General features: G+C 40.1%; 1 protein-coding gene and 1 long non-coding RNA gene across 2 annotated transcripts in view; both read right to left on the bottom strand.

Annotated features, from left to right (window-relative positions):
- The window catches only part of LOC140500197 (uncharacterized), a 66,382-nt gene that overhangs the window by 37,119 nt on the left and 11,423 nt on the right, over positions 1-17,840 (bottom strand). The gene's annotated exons all lie outside the window — the stretch shown is intronic.
- On the bottom strand, positions 8,742-16,795 carry LOC140500199 (uncharacterized). The gene is made up of 3 exons (XR_011965638.1): positions 16,568-16,795; positions 13,290-13,358; positions 8,742-9,478 (listed from the first exon to the last, which is right to left on the bottom strand). It is a non-coding gene; the product is annotated as an uncharacterized lncRNA (long non-coding RNA).

The following is a 17,840-nucleotide window of genomic DNA, read 5'->3' as shown; positions in this document are numbered from 1 at the left end:
TCTTCACTCCTTTAACTAGGTCAAAAGAAGGAGTTTCAAATTTATTCTTCTGTCCTCTTGACATTCACACACGTGCCCGCACGCACATATACACACACACACACATACACACTTCCCTCTTCCTTGTTGTATAAAGTTCTCTTTGTGCTTCCCATTGAGGCAAAAATTTTCCTCATTTTTAAATTTTGTTTTCTCCCTCTCCCAATGCACTTCCTTTCTCTATTTCTTTCATTCCCTTTTGATATCATCCAAACACAACAGAATCACACTTAGGGCTTTTGTCTAATTAAATTCCCTTGATGACCCTGGGGACTATAAAGTTCTGAGACTTTGCATGTTTTATCTCCGCATATAAGAATGCAAACAGTTTAACCTTGTTTAATCTTTCTTTATTTCTCACTTATGTTTGTCTTTTCATGCTTCTCTTTAGTCATGTTTATTAGCTTTTCTACTCAGCACGTCTTTTCATCAGGAATTCTTGGGAAGCCTCTATCTCATTTAAGCTTCATTTTTTTACCCTGTAGTATTTTATTCGATTTTATTAGGCAAGTTGTTCTTGGCTGCAAACCAATAACCTTTTTTTCTTTTTTAATTAATTTATTTATTTGTAGTTTCCAACATTTATTTCCACAAGATTTTTAAATCCAAATTTTCTCCCCATCTCTCCTCTCTCCCCACCCAAAGACACCTTCCATTCTAATTAGCCCTTCCCCCAATCTTCCCTCCCTTCTATCAGACCTCACCCTTCCCTTATCTCCATCTCCTCTATTTTCTTGAAGGGCAAGATGGATTTCTATACCCAATCACCTGTATTTCTTATTTCCCAGTTGCATGTAAAAACAATTCTTAATATTCACTTTTAAGATTTTGAGTTCTAACTTCTCTCCCTTCTTCCCTCCCCACCCATCCCCAATGAGCAGGCATGCAATTCAATATAGGTTATTTACATACATAGTTATGCAAAAGACTTCCATAATAGTCATGTTGTGAAAGACTAACTGTATTTCCCTCCATCCTATCCTGCCCCCCCATTTATTCTATTCTCTTTTGATCTTGTCCTTCCCCAAAAGTGTTTACTTCTAATTATCCCTTTATCCCATTTGCCCTCCCTTCTAATCAACCACACACCCCACTTATCCTTATCTCCCTTACTTTCCTATAGTGTTAGATTCTCATACCAAATTGAGTGTGCATGTTATTCCCTCCTTAGGCTAAATGTGATGAGAGTAAACTTCACTTTTTCCTGATGACGTCCCCCTCTTTTCTCCTCCATTGAAAAAGCTTTTTCTTGCCTCTTTTATGAGAGATAATTTTCCCCATTCCATTTCCCCCTTTCTACTCCCAATATATTCCTCTCATCCTTTAATTTTATTTTTTTTGTTATCATCTCTTCCTATTCAACTCACCCTGTGCCCTGTGTCTGTATATATATAATCCCTCCAACTACACAAATACTGAGAAAAGTCTCAAGAGTTACAAATATTATTTTTCTCTGTAGGAATGTAAATAGTTCAATTTTAGTAAGTCGCTTAAGATTTGTCTTTCCTGTTTACCTTTACATGCTTCTCTGATTCTTGTGTTTGAGAGCCAAATTTTCTATTCACCTCTGGTCTTTTCATCAAGAATGCTTGAAAGTCCTCCATTTCACTGCATGATCATTTTTCCCTGAAATATTATACTCAGTTTCTTTGTAAGTGATTCTTGGTTTTAACTCTAGTTCTTTTGACTTTGGGAATATCATATTCCAAGCCCTTTCATCCCATAATGTAGAAGCCGCTAGATCTTATGTTATCCTGATTGTATTTCAACAATATTTGAATTGTTTCTTTCTGCTGCTTGCAAAATTTTCTGATTGATCTGGGAACTCTGGAATTTGGCTATAATATTCCTAGGAGTTTTTCTTTTTGGATCTCTTTAAGGAGATGATCAGTGCATTCATCCAATATTTATTTTACCCTCTGGTTTTAGAATATCTGGGCAGTTTTCCTTGATAATTTCATGAAATATGATGTCTAGGCTCCTTTTTATGATCATGGCTTTCAAGGAGTCCCATAATTTTTAAATTATCTCTCCTGGACCTATTTTCCAGGTCAGTTGTTTTTCCAATGAGATATTTCACATTCTCTGTTATTTTCTTCATTCCTTTGTTTTTTTTAATAATTTCTTGATTTTTCATAAAGTCATTAGTTTCCATATGCTCCATTCTACTCTTTAAGGAATTATTTTCTTCGGTGAGTCTTTGGATCTCCTTTTCCATCTGGCCAGTTCTGCTTTTTAGGGCATTCTTCTCCTCATTGGCTTTTTGGATCTCTTTTGCCATTTGGGTTAGTCGGGTTTTTTTTAATTCATTTATTTATTTTAAGTTTTCAACATTCATTTCCAAAAAATTTTGAGTTCCAAATTTTCTCCTTATCTCTCCCCCAACTCCAAAATGCCGAGCATTCTAATAACCCCTACCACCAATCTGCCCTCCCTTACAACATCCCTCCCATCTCTTATCCCCACCTTCTCTTTTATCCTGTAGGGCAAGATAAATTTCTATACCCCATTACCTCTATTTCTTATTTCCCAGATGTATACAAGAAAAATACTCAACAGTTGTTCCATCTTCTCTTCCTCCCTCCATCCCCACCCATCCCCATTGGGAAGGCAAGTAATTCAATATAGGCTACATATGTGTAGTTTTGCAAATGACTTCCATAATAGTCATGCTGTATAAGACTATATTTCCCTCCATCCTATACTGCCCCCATTTATTCTATTCTCTCTTTCGACCTTGTCCCTCCCCAAGAGTGTTGACTTCTAATTGCTCCCTCCATGCATGGCCCTTCCTTCCATCATCCCCCCACCCTGCTTTTCCCTTTCTCCTCCACTTTCCTGTATTGCAAAATAGATTTTCATACCAAAATGTGTGTGCATTTTATTCCATTCTTGAGTCAAATGTGATGAGAGTAAGCATCACATTTTCCCTCTCACTTCCCCCCTTTTTCCCTCTATTGAAAAGTCTTTTTCTTGCCTCTTTTATGAGAGATAATTTGACCCATTCCATTTATCCCTTTCTCCTCCCAATATAATTCCTCTCTCACCCCTTAATTTATTTTTTTAGATATGATCCCTTCTTATTCAACTCTCCCTATGTTCTCTCTCTCCCTCCCTCTCTCTCTCTCTCTCTCTCTCTCTCTCTCTCTCTCTCTCTCTCTCTCTCTCTCTCTCTCTCTCTCTCTCTCTCCATATATATGTGTATATATATATGTATGTATGTATGTATGTATATGTGTGTTTCTGTGTGTGTTTGTGTGTGTGTATAATCCCACCGACTACCCAGATACTGAAAAAAGTTTCAAGAGTTACAAATATTGTCTTTCCATGTAGGAATGTAAACAGTTCAACTTTAGTAAGTCCCTTATGATTTCTCTGTCCTGTTTACCTTTTCATGCTTCTCTTGACTCTCGTGTTTGAATGTCAAATTTTCTATTCAGCTACGGTCTTTTCATCAAAATGCTTGAAATTCCTCTGTTTCATTGACAGATCATTTTTTTCCCTGAAGTATTATACTCAGTTTTGCTGGGGAGGTGATTCTTGGATTTAGTCCTAGTTCCTTTGACTTCTGTTATATCATATTACATGCCCTTCAATCGTTTAATGTAGAAGCCGCCAGATCTTGTGTTATCCTGACTGTATTTTCCACGACACTCAAATTGTTTCTTTCTAGCTCCTTGCAGTATTTTCTCCTTGACCTGGTAACTCTGGAATTTGGCTATCATGTTCCTAGGAGTTCTCTTTTTGGATCTCTTTCAGGAGGTGATCAGTGGATTCTTTCAATATTTACTTTGCCCCCTGGTTCTAGAATATCAGGGCAATTTTCCTTGATAATTTCATGATAGTTGAGGTCTAGGCTCTTTTTTTGGTCATGGCTTTCAGGTAGTCCCATAATTTTTAAATTGTCTCTCGTGGATGTATTTTCTAGGTCAGCTGTTTTTCCAATGAGATATTTCACATTATTTTTCATTTTATCATTCTCTTGGTTTTGTTTTGTGATTTCTTGGTTTCTAATAAAGTCATTAGCCTCCTTCTGTTCCTTTCTAATTTTTAGAGAATTATTTTCTTCAGTATGCTTTTCAACCTTCTTTTCCATTTGGCTAATTGTGCTTTTTAAAGCATTTTTCTTCTTATTGGCTTTTTGGACCTTTTGTGCCAATTGAGTTAGTCTATTTTTCAAGGTCTTATTTTCTTCAGTTTTTGTGGGGGTCTCCTTTAGCAAGTTGTTGACTCACTTTTCATAATTTTCTTGCATTTCTCTCATTTTTCTTCCTCATTTTTCCTCCACCTCTCTTACTTGATTTTCAAAATCCGTTTTGAACTCCTCCATGGCCTGAGACCACTGGGTATTTATTTTGGATGTTTGGGATACAAAAGTCTTGACTTTTATGTCTTTCCCTGATGGTATTAATTGGTCTTCCTCATCCAGAAGGATGGGAGAAGATATCTGTTCACCAAGAAATTAACTTCCTATAGTCTTATTTTCCCCCTTTTTGCACATTTTCCCAACTAGTTACTTGACTTTTGGGTCCTTTGTCAAGGGTAGGGTATACTCTGGGAATCTGCAAGATCTCGGTTCCTACAAGGTGGCACAATCAAGTGTGTACACTCTTCTGGGAGCAACAAGAAACTTTTGTGACCAGAACCTGTAAGTAGTATTTTCTTCTCTACAACCACCTGGCCTCCAGTTTCACCAAACCAGCATTGGGGTCTGAGATTCAGATCAGCTGCTCCATTCCACCAGGGGCTTTAGGTGGGGTTTGGGCTGCCCTTTAGTGTGAGATAAACATCAGCTGCTCAGTTCCTCCAAAAGCATTAGATGAGGGCAGGGCTTCCACACAGGGCTGAGGAAAGGATCAGCTGCTCAGTGCCCCAGGGGTTTTGCAATCCAACAAGGGATGTGGGCTGCTGTGGGGGCTGCTGTGGGAGCTGCTGCTACCAGATGTGGCCTCTGCTGCTGCCTGAGGCCAGAGCTATGGGAAGACTCTGCTCTCTTCTTGGCCAGCTGAAAAAACCTCATTGCCTGTGGCTTGAGGTATCTGCAAACCACTACTAATGCCACTGAGGATTCTGCTCCTGAATCCTGCTGTCATCCTCCTCCCAGTGCCATGCTGCATGACCAAGGCTGGGCTGTCCTCTGCTCCCCATCTGGTGTGACACACTTTTTCCACAGTTTTTCCATTGCCCTTTCAGGTCACCCTGGACTGGAAATCTCCTCCAATCTATTGTTCTGTGGCTTCTGCTGCTCTACAATTTGTTGAGAGTCTTTCTTTACAGGTATTTTATGGGCTGTGAGGGAAGAACTAGTGTATGTGCATCTTTCTATTCTTGGCTCTGCCTCCAGTTAGTCTATTTTTTAAAATATAATTTTCTTAAGCATATTTTGAGGCCTCCTTTAGCAAGCAGTTGACTTGTTTTTCATGATTTTCTTGTATCACTCTCAATTCTCTTCCCAGTTTTTGCACTACTTCTCTTACTTGCCTTTCAAAATCCTTTTTGACCTCTTCTGTGGCCTAAGACCAATTCATATTTTTCTTGGAGGCTTTGGATGGAGGAGCTTTGACTTTGTTTTCTTCTGTTTGCATGCTTGGGTCTTCCTTGTCTTCAAAGTAAGATTATATAGTCTGATTCTCTTTCTGGTTTTTGATCATTTTACCAGCCATTTACTTGACCTTTGAGCTCTTTGTCAAGGTAATACTGTGCTTCCAGTGGATGTGGGGGTAGTGTACTTTCAATTGCTTGATCCCCCCACAATCTGTACACCAAGAGCTCCAGAAGCAGTGGCTGCAACTGTCCCTGCTGCTGCTGTGGATGTTTAAGTTTCCTCTGCCCTCTTACCCCTCAGCTGCCCTGAGGCTGGGGCCATATCTCTCCACTCTCCTGCAATGGTCCCACAGGCTTTTCCCACTGACTTTTCAATTTATCCTCAGCATTTTGAGGTTATGAAGTCTGGAAACCACCACAGGTGTGAGACATTTTGTCCCCACAAGGCCTCTTTAGAACCCCTCTGTGCACTCCCATCCCGTATGGGACTGTGCTCTGCTCCCAGTGTGGCACAACAGACTCTTCCAGGCTCCCTTGGGCTGGAGATTTGCTCCACTCTGTCATTCTGTGTGTTCTACGACTCCAGAATTTGTTTAGAGCAATTTTTACAGGTATTTGGCTGGAGCTGGGGGCAGGGCTCTAGAATGTTCATGCTATTACTCTGCCGTCTTGGCTCCACCTACCTAAATCAATACACTTTGCCTTTGAGACTATCATATTGCTGGCTCTCCACTCCTTTTGAAGGTAACTAAATCATGTGTATTCCTGATTGTATTTCTTTTGTATTTGAATTCAATACTTCTTGCAATATTTTTGAAAACTCTGGATTTTGGCTATGATGTTGCTCAGAGTTTTCATTTTGTGATTTCTTTGAGAAGGTTACTGATAGATACTTTTTATTTCCACTTTGTCTCCTCATTTTAAGAGTTCTGGATAATTTTAAGATTTCTTGAAAAATGGATGATGGCTGGGTTCTTTTTGGTCATGGTGTTGAGCTATTCCAGTAAGTCTTAATTTTTTTCTCATTGGCCTGTTTTGTATTTCAGTCATTTTTGCTTTGAGGCACCTTACTTTTTTTCTATTTTTTCAACCGTATGACTTGATTTAACATTTTTTCTTGCTATATGCATGAATTCTTTGGCTTATATGTGATCTATTCAAATTTCTCAGGGAATTTGTTGTTGCTTGGGCAAAATTTTGCACCTCTTGTGTCAAACTATTAATTGTCTTTCCAATTTTTTTCCATAATTCTCATTTATTTTTTCATCATGCACTCTCAAGCACTTTATATATTTACAAAAATGTTTTAACTTTTAAAAAACACTTGTTTCATGTCTTCTAGGAATTATAATTCTAATTGAATTAGTACCGATACTGTGTTGTCTTCTGAGTCATTGCTTACAGATGTTTTGGAGTCTTTCTCTTCTGTGTTAGTGTCTCAGGCATCTCTTGCAGCATAATAGCTCCTGATGATAGTGTTCTTTCTTTGTTTGACCATCTTTCCAGCCTACTTCCTGACTTTGAATCTGAAGTTCTGGAAAGAATTTCTGAAGTGAAGATCTGGATTGGTCCTGCAGCTATTTTCTTGTGGTACTGAGTATTGTTTTATTCCAGGATCTTAGGAACAGAATGGAAACTACAAATCTTCAGTATTCCCAAAATTATCCAGAGGAAAGTCTGAAAGAGATTAACACAAAAGGGGATATTAGAGGGAGGGTATATTAAGGGAGGCATTAGTCAGAAGCAAGACTGACTTTTAAAAGGGGGACCAGGGGATACTGAGGTCTGAGCTCTGCAAGTCCCCAATCTGAGTTTGGGCCTGTGTAAGAGTAGAATGATGCTAGACAACCTCTATCAGTCAGCTAGAAAACTATTAGTTCAGAATTGCAGGATAGTAGGCTTCCCTTTGGTCTGGAGGTCATGCCCTGGGTATTCCTTTCCAGGTTAGAGTAGGCACCAGAAATGAGACTCTGTTCTGTGCCATAACACTCCTGCTACTGCTGCAGACTTTTGAATTTTCTACTTTATCCACTGACTGCCCAGAGCCTCCCTACTAGGGATTTCCATTCTTCTCTGAGGGTCCCTTTTTCAGTCTGTCACCTCGAATTAAATAGTAAACAATAAAGCTGCCACTTCACACCTGTCTCAACTGCAGTTCTTAAGCGTGGGTCTGGGACCTCCTCTCACACGTGTGGACAGTCACTTCCTTGGTCCTATGTCCTATGATCCTGGCCTGACAACTTCCCCCAGCGTGCACAGACCTCCATCTGTCTCTCTATCCAAAGCTAGGCTGAAGAAATAACTTAGTGTGAATTTTTCTGGATTTCCTCATCAGGATTCAGCCTGAATTTTCTGGATCTGTTTGAAGGAGTTTGTGGAGGGGAACTCACCACGGTCATTCATAACACACTCTATTCAGTGGTTTATATAAAGGAATAGTTAATGTGCTTATCTCATTTGATGATGGTAGAACTCGGAAGATAAGTAATATTCTGGATGAGTCAGGATTTAAAAAGATCTAGATAAGACAAACCATATCATCAAACAAAATGTAGTACAGTGGAATTTAAATGGGATAAATGTAGTCTTATACTTGAGTTCCAACTTTACAGGTATAAAATTATAGAAATGTGGATAGAGAAAAGTTCCCCGAGGGAAATAAAAAGATCTAGGAGACTCCTAAGTTTAATATTGCACCTAAGAAAGTTAGGGTAATCTTAAGCTGAACTAAAAGAGCTATAGTAACCAAGACTGGGAAAGTAACAGAATGGAAAGACTGGTAGTGGTGGTGGTGTTGGTGGTGGTGGTGGTGGTGATGTTGATGATAACTGATGACGTTTAAGGGTACAGGGACTCCTAAACTATTAAGGTACAGGATGGAGTCATCTGCAAAGAATTCAAGGACTCAAGCACTCTTCTAGTCAAGTGATGAAAGCTCACTATAACATTAATAAAATGAGCAGAGCTCCATAAGGAACTTACAACTTAATGGAAGTAATGCTAAAGCTTATATAGAAAAAGTTCAATGAATGGTGTGCCAAGTTTCCTAAAAGGTGGTACAGCGAGTAAAGGAACATAAAGTCTCTGTACTTTGGAGAAAAGTGTCATTCACTACTGGAAACCCCCCAGCAGATGTGTGTGTGTGTGTGTGTGTGAGTGTTTCCTAAGTGGTGTGTTTTTGGTCTGCTATGTCTGTAACATGATAGCTTCAGGAGTTGACATCTATAGCTTGACCTCTATATTTTATATGGTAACTGTGGGAATCAGTACATGATAGTTCTGCTGGTACAAGGTAATTCTGTTCATTCAAGGGAAATTCTACAGGGTCAGCTTGTTCTTGTAACAGGGAGAGATAGTTTGCCTCACTGAGGCCCACTCAGGAGTTATTGCTAGAGATAGAGTCTTTGGGCTGGGGAAAGACATGGTCCTAGGGCTGGGGTCCAACCACCCCTTCAGTGATGACATTGGTGATGGTGATAGCAGTTAACATTTATGTAGTGCTTACTATGTGCCCGACACCGTGCCAAGTGAATTACAATGACTGTATCATTTGATCCTCAAGACAGCTCTGGGAAGTAGGTGCAGTTATTAATCCAATTTTACAGGTGAGGAAACTAAGCAAAACAGAGATGAAGTGATTTGCCCAGGGACATACTGTTAATAAGTGTCAGAGGCCAGATTTGAACTCAGGTCTCCCTCCTTCCAAGTCTTAGTTTAAACTTTAATCTAAAAAGATCCAGATCAACTGCTGCATTCTGGGCCAACACAATTCAAGTTGGGAATTGCTGCAATATTCTCTTCCTCTTCCTCTTCTTCCTTCTCTTTCCCCTTCTTCTTCTTTCACCACATGGTCCTTCTGTCCACACAAGAAATCATACCCTTACATATGGGTGCTCTGTACAAAGGAACACAGTTTTTGGTCACTTACTTAAATGTGGTAAGCTATCTTGTAGTTAGGGGCTTGATTTTTTAAATTTCCTACTTATTTATTTCACCATTTTAAAAAAAGCTGGGGCAATTTACGCTTTGTCTTGTACAGTTTTAATTCATGATTTCTTGAAATATAGCTCTGAATAAACAGACTTTGCAAAAGTCCATCATGATAACAATGGAGTCACTTGACTAAGCTTTTAAACCCAAATCACTCTGGCTTTCATTGAATGGGTACTGATAGCCCAAATTTGTCTTGCACATTCTTGGGTTTTGATAGATCTGAGAGACTGTAAATGGTAATTGCCTTCTGGTATGACTAGAAACTCTAAGGGTCTTCTCCTTCCAGACTGATTCTTCTCTGATGGCAAACTAGACCATATTTTGTCCCAATTCTTGCCTAGACCAAAATCATTGAATGGTTGTTGTCTCAGACAAATTCAGACCTGGGAAAGACCTTAGTTTCAAAAGGTCAGGGTCAACCACTGAATCCTGGACCATCACCTATCATCTTGATTTTTGTCATGCTATGTGAAGGTATGATGCAAGAAATGACAATGTTTAGCCTGGAGAAGAAAAGCCAGAGGATGCATCTGGCAGCTGTCTTCTAGTATATATAGGGTTGTCACATTGAAGGGGAAAATGCCCTGGTTTGTCTCAACCCCAAAGGACAAAACCAAGAATGGGGAGGTTGGGGACAGTGCAAAGGAACAACATTAGATTGGGTGGAAGGAAAGATTTACAAACAATTGGAGCTATCCAAGGATACAGTGGGCCATCTCTGGAAAGAGTGGGCTCACTTCAGCAAATACTGGGTAGCCACTTGTTTGGTAGATTGCAGGGGGAATTCCTTCTCAGGTACAACATGGACTAGGTGACCCCTGAGCATCTGTGATGTTAATTACTTAGGGAGAACAAATAGATTCTGACAATGTGAGCACAGGCTCTCACAGACTGCAGAGGTTAATAGTTTTTTAATAAAGCCATCTGAGAACAGATCACTGTGTGCTCCCACTGAGTGGCACAGTGAATCATGGCTTACTCCAAAGCACCTTTCTCATCCCCTAAGGATGAAAACCCTAAGGAGCTCTGGTAACCACAGTGTAAGATTGGGACCTGCAGGTGTGTGTCTCAGACATTAGACCCTTCAAGAAACTGCTGCATTTTCTGTTGATGATTTTATCAGTTCCCAGAAAATGACTTTGAAGCTCCAGTACTAAAGACACTAAAAGAGGCTCAGGAGAGTCCAGTCATGATGACTGAAGACCCTCCTATAGCACAACATGTCTGATCCCAAAAACTGCTTTAGTCCTTAAGCATCTTTCTGACACCTCCCCACATTTCATCCATGAAAGTATGATGTCAATGTCCCTCTCCCCCAACACACAAGCTAAAAAAAACATCAGAAACCAGTCTATTTCCTGATGCCCATATCAGCAAGTTTCCTTACAGTGGGGTTATCTACCACCTTTCACTGGACACCTTCAGGGACAAGGATCTCTCTCTTTGCAAAGACTTAAAATCCCAACTGGGAGATTTCTCACCTGGATGACCTTGGGAAGTCATTTAACTTCCCTGATCCTAGTAATAGGGAGTTTATGCACTTCACCTTTAAGACCCCTTCCATCTCTAAATCTACAGTCCTCTGATCTATTGTGGGATGACTGATCATTAGGAATTATTACCCAAAATCTGCCCCTTCACACACACACACACACACACACACACACACACACACTTCCTTTGGAGGAGAGACCAGCCATCTCAATCAACTGCCACCAACTGTCACTCACAGAGAAGGCAAGTCAGCCTGGTTGAAGAAGCAGAGTACTCTGAGGGAGGAACAAAGGTAGCATGTGCCAAGTAAGTAGAATCACCATCACCACCTTGACCACTATCTCCAAGTGGACACAAGCCAAGATCCTGAAATCCAAAGTGTTAGAAATATCAACATGCCCAGTCTCTAGTCCATTGCCATCAAACTGGGAAACAGTCCCTGAGGGAATACAGCCTGGAAACCACTCCTGCAGAGGCTGCAACCACAACCTCTTGAGACAAAGGGGAAAAAAAAAGTTCTTCCCACCAAAGTTGCTGGTACTGTCAGATGGTTAAACAACAGAAACTGGTCAAACTTTATCAGTGCAATGACATTAAAGAATAGGCACAACCATCTCTTTGCCACTGCACCTTAAGCCCCATAAGACCTTTCCATCTGACTTGCAGCTGAAACCTTCCATATGTGATTCCTCCCCCATTAGAATGTGAGCCACTTGAGAGTAGGGAACTGCCTTACCTTTCTGCTTGTATCCTCAAGGTTTTGTTCAGTGTTTTGCACATAAGAGAAACATAATTAATCGATGTTTTTTCATTCAGTCACTTTCATTTGATCCATCTATCATTCCACAAACATACACATACTGCTCCTAATTTATACTGTAAGGCCAATTGGAATGAGCTCAATCCCTCTGTAATTTAAAGTATCTAAAGGTAGTTCAAATTCCTCCATTTTGCAATGAAAACTGAAATGTACTTGATTGACTGCTTCCCCCTGAAGCTGTAAAGAATCAAATTTAGCTCAATACAAGAAAGAACTGCCCCACTGTTAATGCTGTCCAAAAGCAAAAGAAATTCAAAAAACTGAACAAGCTCTTAGCTCTCCCTAAGATGCCCCACCTCTGGTCTTTTATCCTCCTGTCAATCCTGTGCATGCTATCAGAATGATGTTAAAACCCAACTTGGACCACATTTCTCCCCTACTCAAAGAATTTCAGTGTGTCCCCAATACTCAGAGGACAAAGTTCAAACTAATTCACCTATCTAACTTTGTATTATAGTACACTTCTCCAGGGATTCTATGTTCTAGATACACAACTCCATCAAATCTCTGGAAATTTTTAAAGCCTCAGATTCTCAATGATTGAAGAGAACTCATGGTCCATCTAGCCCGAGATTTAATTAGGGATTTGGTGACCCCAAGGCAAGGAAGTTTTTGGGATATAGAACTTTTAAAAGAATATTTTATAAAATTGCTCAGTTTTAAAATGTTACAATTACATTTTGGCAGGATCTTAGGTTCATAGAGCTATGGCTGGATGGGCTCAAAAGCCATCTAATTCAAAGTCCTTTACTTTACAGATGAAGAAACTGAGGGGCAGACCTTAGTTGCCTAAGGTCATACAGCTTTTATCAGATAAAGGATATTTTCATTCCTTCAACAGTATAAAGATGTTAGCAATAAAAATTAGTTAATTTGGGAAGATTCTAGATGGTATGTCTCCTTTTCACCTGAATCCAGATCGTGTGAGTCCTTCACTGGGTGGCAGCTTCCCCCACCCTGGCAAGTTGGAGCATCCCCCAAAATGTCACCCTCTGTGAAGTTAATGTGCAGGATTTCTCTCCACCACTGTTGATTTGAGGGCAAGTTTTAATCTGGTGCCAAGATTATTAGTTACCTCTGCATCTAGCTATTCTCAGAGCTGCTGATCCACCTTTGGTTTCAATTTTTCATCTAGCTCCCATCTGATGCTCCAAGAAGCTGTTGCATTTGCAGCAGCTATATTCTGGTAAAATCTTCTCATAAAATGGGTTAAGTCAAGTTGAGGGAAATTGACAGGCCTCAAACCAGTCAATGAGTTAGTAGGATAAATACTCCAAGCATGTGAAAAATTCCTCTGGTGGAATGGGTAGAAAGGACAATTTGTGCCAACAGATCATGAAGGTGGATGAGCAGGCATTATGCAGCACTTAGAGCTGGGTTAGAAACCAAAGACACGTACGTCATCTCCTGAATCCCAGGCCATTGCCAGTCATCTTGTATTTTCTTTTGCCATTGGAATTTGATGATTCTGGAAGAGAGAAAGAATCCAATTCACACACAAGTCAAGACACAATCCTGTGATGCCATTGATCCCCTTCAAAACAAAGGATGAACAACAGTCCAAAACATGCCTGAACATGCTTGGAGACCCTCCTTACTAAGAGTTGCAGAATATGGCAAAGAGAAAACAGGAGGTGCAGAATAGTTGTAGCTTGCCTTATTTGTCTGGTAATAAAGTAATTGAGGGATAGAGATGGTAACAGTTGTGGGAACTTGCAAGCCATAGTGGTGGTAATGGATGACAGCTAATAACACTTACAATAACCAAAGAGCATTGTTACTAGGCAAAGGACAGGGTCATAGGGGTGCCCAGCTTGCTCTTTAGGTTTGGCTGAATGGGTGGAGGGAAATAGTAGGGCTTCAGTCAAGTCACCTAGGCCAGAATAATGAGATGCCTAAAAAGATGATGGGTTCCCCTTCCTTGGAGGAGTACAAGCAGGAGACTGCATGGATGTTTGTTGGGTACATTATGGTAGGAATTTCTATGTGTGGACCAAATGACTGCTAAGGCCCTTCCCAACTCTCAAATTGTAACATTCTTAGTGTGTCAGTCATTCATCCTCAGCTTGAACTCCCTGAGTGGTAAGGAGCTCAGTGATTCATTCTTTAGTTGTTCAAGACACATTGGCTAAAACTGGCCATTATCTTTCAATTTGATTAGACAGAAAACGATGCAGTATTTAATCCTTAGCCACCCTCTGGTAATCCAAAAGATTTCAAATAGAGCTCCATAAAGACCTTTCTATAAGGCTGCTAGTTGTAGATCTGAGGATATGGATTCCAAGGTGTGCAACCTCAGTACCATGGCAACTAGATGGATAGAATGTCAAGCCTGGTATCAGGAAGACCTGAGTTCAAATCTTGCTTCAGACACTTACTAGCTAGGTCACAACCCTGGGTGAATCACTTAATCTCTGTTTGCCTCAGTTTCCCAATCTCTAAAATGGGGATAACAATATCTATCTCCCAGGGCTGTTGTGACAATCAAATAATCTAAAAGTTGTGAAGTGCTTAGTATAGTGTCTAGCATTATATAACTGTCAGCTGTTATTAAACCAATGGGAACTTGATATTGTAGCAATCTTTTGATGGGCTCTGCCTTATGCAGGCTGCTGGAGAAGTTTTGAGCTCCCAACTTTCCATTGAGTTCACTGGTAGCTGCAGTCAAATCTGATGCTATGAAAACCACCTGGCAGGTCTAGAGTAGGAGCAAGGCCCAGGGAATGAAAAATGTGTCCCTTCAAGGAATCAGGTGACTATTATAACTTTCCTTGGACATCTAGATCAGGAACAGACATAAACACTGTGAACAGGGGTGGACCAAACTCCTTGCTCATCTAATATCCCATTCCACTCCCCACCCTCACACATCATGCCCTTCAGTAGTCCATGCTGTCATATTGAGCCCAATATATCTAAAGCTGCTTTCCTTCCCGTCTTGGTGCTTTAATGTTCTACCCCATTGAAAAGAAATAAACTTGCCACGGAATGCACTGCCACCAAGTGGAGGTGGGTTGTTTCAGTATAGCTTCCAGGAATCAAGGATATGGAAGTGATTCCTGGAATCAGCCACAGGTATGGCTAACTGAGTTCATCAATGTTCTAGGCTCCTTTAGTAAAAATACAACATTTTATCAAAATATTTATCCTTAAATAGCATCACTAATAATGAAATGTGAGACTTCTTTGCCTATAACACAAGATTCTTGACATTTTTCATTTTTGTATCCCTATGTCTTCAGCAAAATAAGCACTTCAGTGTTTCTTGATGTGAGGTCAAGTGAAGTGAATAATACTGATGGCACCACTATTCCTCCCAGTCATCCAGGGTCATAAGTTTCAGTCATCTTTGATGTTTCTTTCGGCTCCCACCCTCCAACCCCACATTTTCCAGTATGTTAGGTACGTCTTTTGTCAAGGATATGTGGAGTAACATGGAAAAAAATCACAGAAGCTGGAGATATATGGAAGAACTGCAGTCCACCATGACAAAAGAGATCACAAATAATAATCATAAATATGGTTCACATTCATATAGCTCTTTAAGGGTTACAAAGCATGTTGTATACATCATCTTATTTGATCTTTAGAATTCTGTGAAAGAGGTGCTATTTTCATTCCCATTTTACAGATGATGAAACCAAGACTGAGAAAAATTAAGTGAATTTCCTGGAATTACATAGCTAGTAAGTGTCTGAACTTGAATTTAAACTTGAGACTTCCTGACTTAAAGTCTGGAACTCTAACTGGTAAACGAACCAACTGCCTCTTATCATTTGAACTATTCAAGTATTCACTTTTGAGAAAAGAAAAGGCAGATAGGACAGGAGTTCTGTGGAGAGTTCTCTAAAATCAAAAGCAAGGGGAGGGGAAGAGGCAGGAAAGCATGAAGCTGTGTAATCATGTCTAAGTTGTTTTTCTCAAAAGCTGCTAGCACTCCAGGACCTCTACTCCAGGAACATGCTGGCTCCCTGACTAATCTAGGTAAACAGCTAGATCTAGGCAAGCCAATGTTCTTGGACACTGAGTGAAGGGCTAGTGGCATGATACTAACAATGATCAAATACCCAGGCAACTATTACCATTTACTTTTTTAATAGCATTTCTGGTTAGGTTGTTGGGATTTTGAAATGTATACAATAGTCACTAAAGACCAGGAATCCAGGGATATTGCAGTCATTCAGAGACATCCTTTCTTGTGTCACTCATGTCCCAGATGTGTTAGTCCCAGTAATGGCTGACTTCTTTACCCATAGAATCTCCAAATTTGAAGGAGTATCACAAGCCACCTAGTCTAATTCATGACCAAACAGGAGTCTCACTTGAAACAGCTTAAATAATAATGGTTTTCCAGCTTCTGCTGGAAGATCTCCACTGAGGCAAACATCATCACACCGTGGGGCAGTCCATAACACTTTGGGGCAGCTTGGAGGGCTAAGAGTTTTTCTAGCTTTCACATCAAACTAAAATCTGCCTCTTTTACTTCTGCCCATTTATTTATCTAATTCTGCTTTCTCAGGAAAAGGCACACACATCAAGTTTATCTTCCATGTGTTCATCTTTCAAATACATGAAATTTTTTCCTTCTCATGTAGCTAGAATCAGAAAATTTTTTTTGCAAGGAACCGATCAGAGACAAGGAAGGAAAAAAAAACTAGGCTTTCACCCTGGGCTAACCTTGGGATTCAGGTTTTTTGGTCTCTAGCAGTGCTTCCTCTGTTGTTCCAGTCCCTCTAGAGACAGAGTATGATCCCAAGGTCAAGGAGCTCCCTCCTATGGACCTATGATGGTACAAGCATGATAGAAGTGTGTTAGTGAATGAGGTAGAATTGCCAGTCTCCCACTGCACTCCCTTCCAACTTGTAGGTTTTTGAACCACATGCTCTAGAGGTCGCATTGTTGTGTTTTCCAACTTTAGTCACACAGTGATATATACCTCAACACAAACCCAGTGTATAGTTCCAACTTGCAAGAGGAACTTAAATAAAACATGTAGAGCTTTGTAGAAATCAGAGATAAGATTAAATCATAGAATTACAACTAGAAGGGTCCTTAGAAGCCATCTAGTCCAAATCCCTTATTATATCTGTAATCTGGGTTTCAAAACTGGAACATTTTGAATAAGAATATCCTAATTGATAGAAAGAATGAGTCAACACTGAGTTCCTGTATGAGTGGTAGCACTGGCAGGAGAGCTTTGGAAAGGAGAGAGATTTTCCTTCCCTACTTTAATAGGGACACATACATAAGCAGCTCCAGACTCTTAAGACTGATTCCATGGAGCCAAAAAAGACAGAATCTCTTTCTGGGAGAGAAAGAGAGACTAAATCATCAACATGTGCTTCATTTCTAGCTTACCTCGCTAGAGACTTCAGGGAATTTCACCAAGGGTAATATTATATCCTTTCCTCTCATTCTCATGTGAAGAACTCATTCATTTATATTTCTAGGTATGTGCTACTATGCAAAATTTAAATTTCTATTTGCTGTGTATTTGGATAAATATTCACAATTGGTGACAGTCTTTTATTTAACTAGTATTTGGTAGCAAGAAGTCAAGTCTGCAGGTGTAAGCTGTGGGGGCCCTCATCCTTCAAGGGATAGTGACCAGGTGAGCTAGCAACTTTATCTCTTTTGAACCTAAAAAAATAGACTTCTAGACCAGAATTATCTGGGGAGCCAAGGTGAGATAACTATAATCTTCATCTAGTGACCCCCTCTTAGAGAAGAACGAAATAGAAAGCCTTTTTACCCCTTCTCCTGTTCCCTTCCAGTCAGGAATCAGTTTCCCTAGAGTAAGGTGAATGAGATTCCAGAGATATCTATCTCCATGAGCAATATTTAGACAACCCTTTTGGACATAAACATTTTACATGGGCCATATACCCTGCACATACTGATGAGGAAACCGAGACCCAGAGAGGGGAAATGACTTGCCTTGGTCACATAA

This window comes from Notamacropus eugenii, chromosome 4 (assembly GCF_028372415.1).
Source record: "Notamacropus eugenii isolate mMacEug1 chromosome 4, mMacEug1.pri_v2, whole genome shotgun sequence".
Classification (NCBI taxonomy): domain Eukaryota; kingdom Metazoa; phylum Chordata; class Mammalia; order Diprotodontia; family Macropodidae; genus Notamacropus; species Notamacropus eugenii.
The sequence above is the reverse complement of the archived record's forward strand: the minus strand, read 5'-3'. Positions and strand labels throughout refer to the sequence as shown.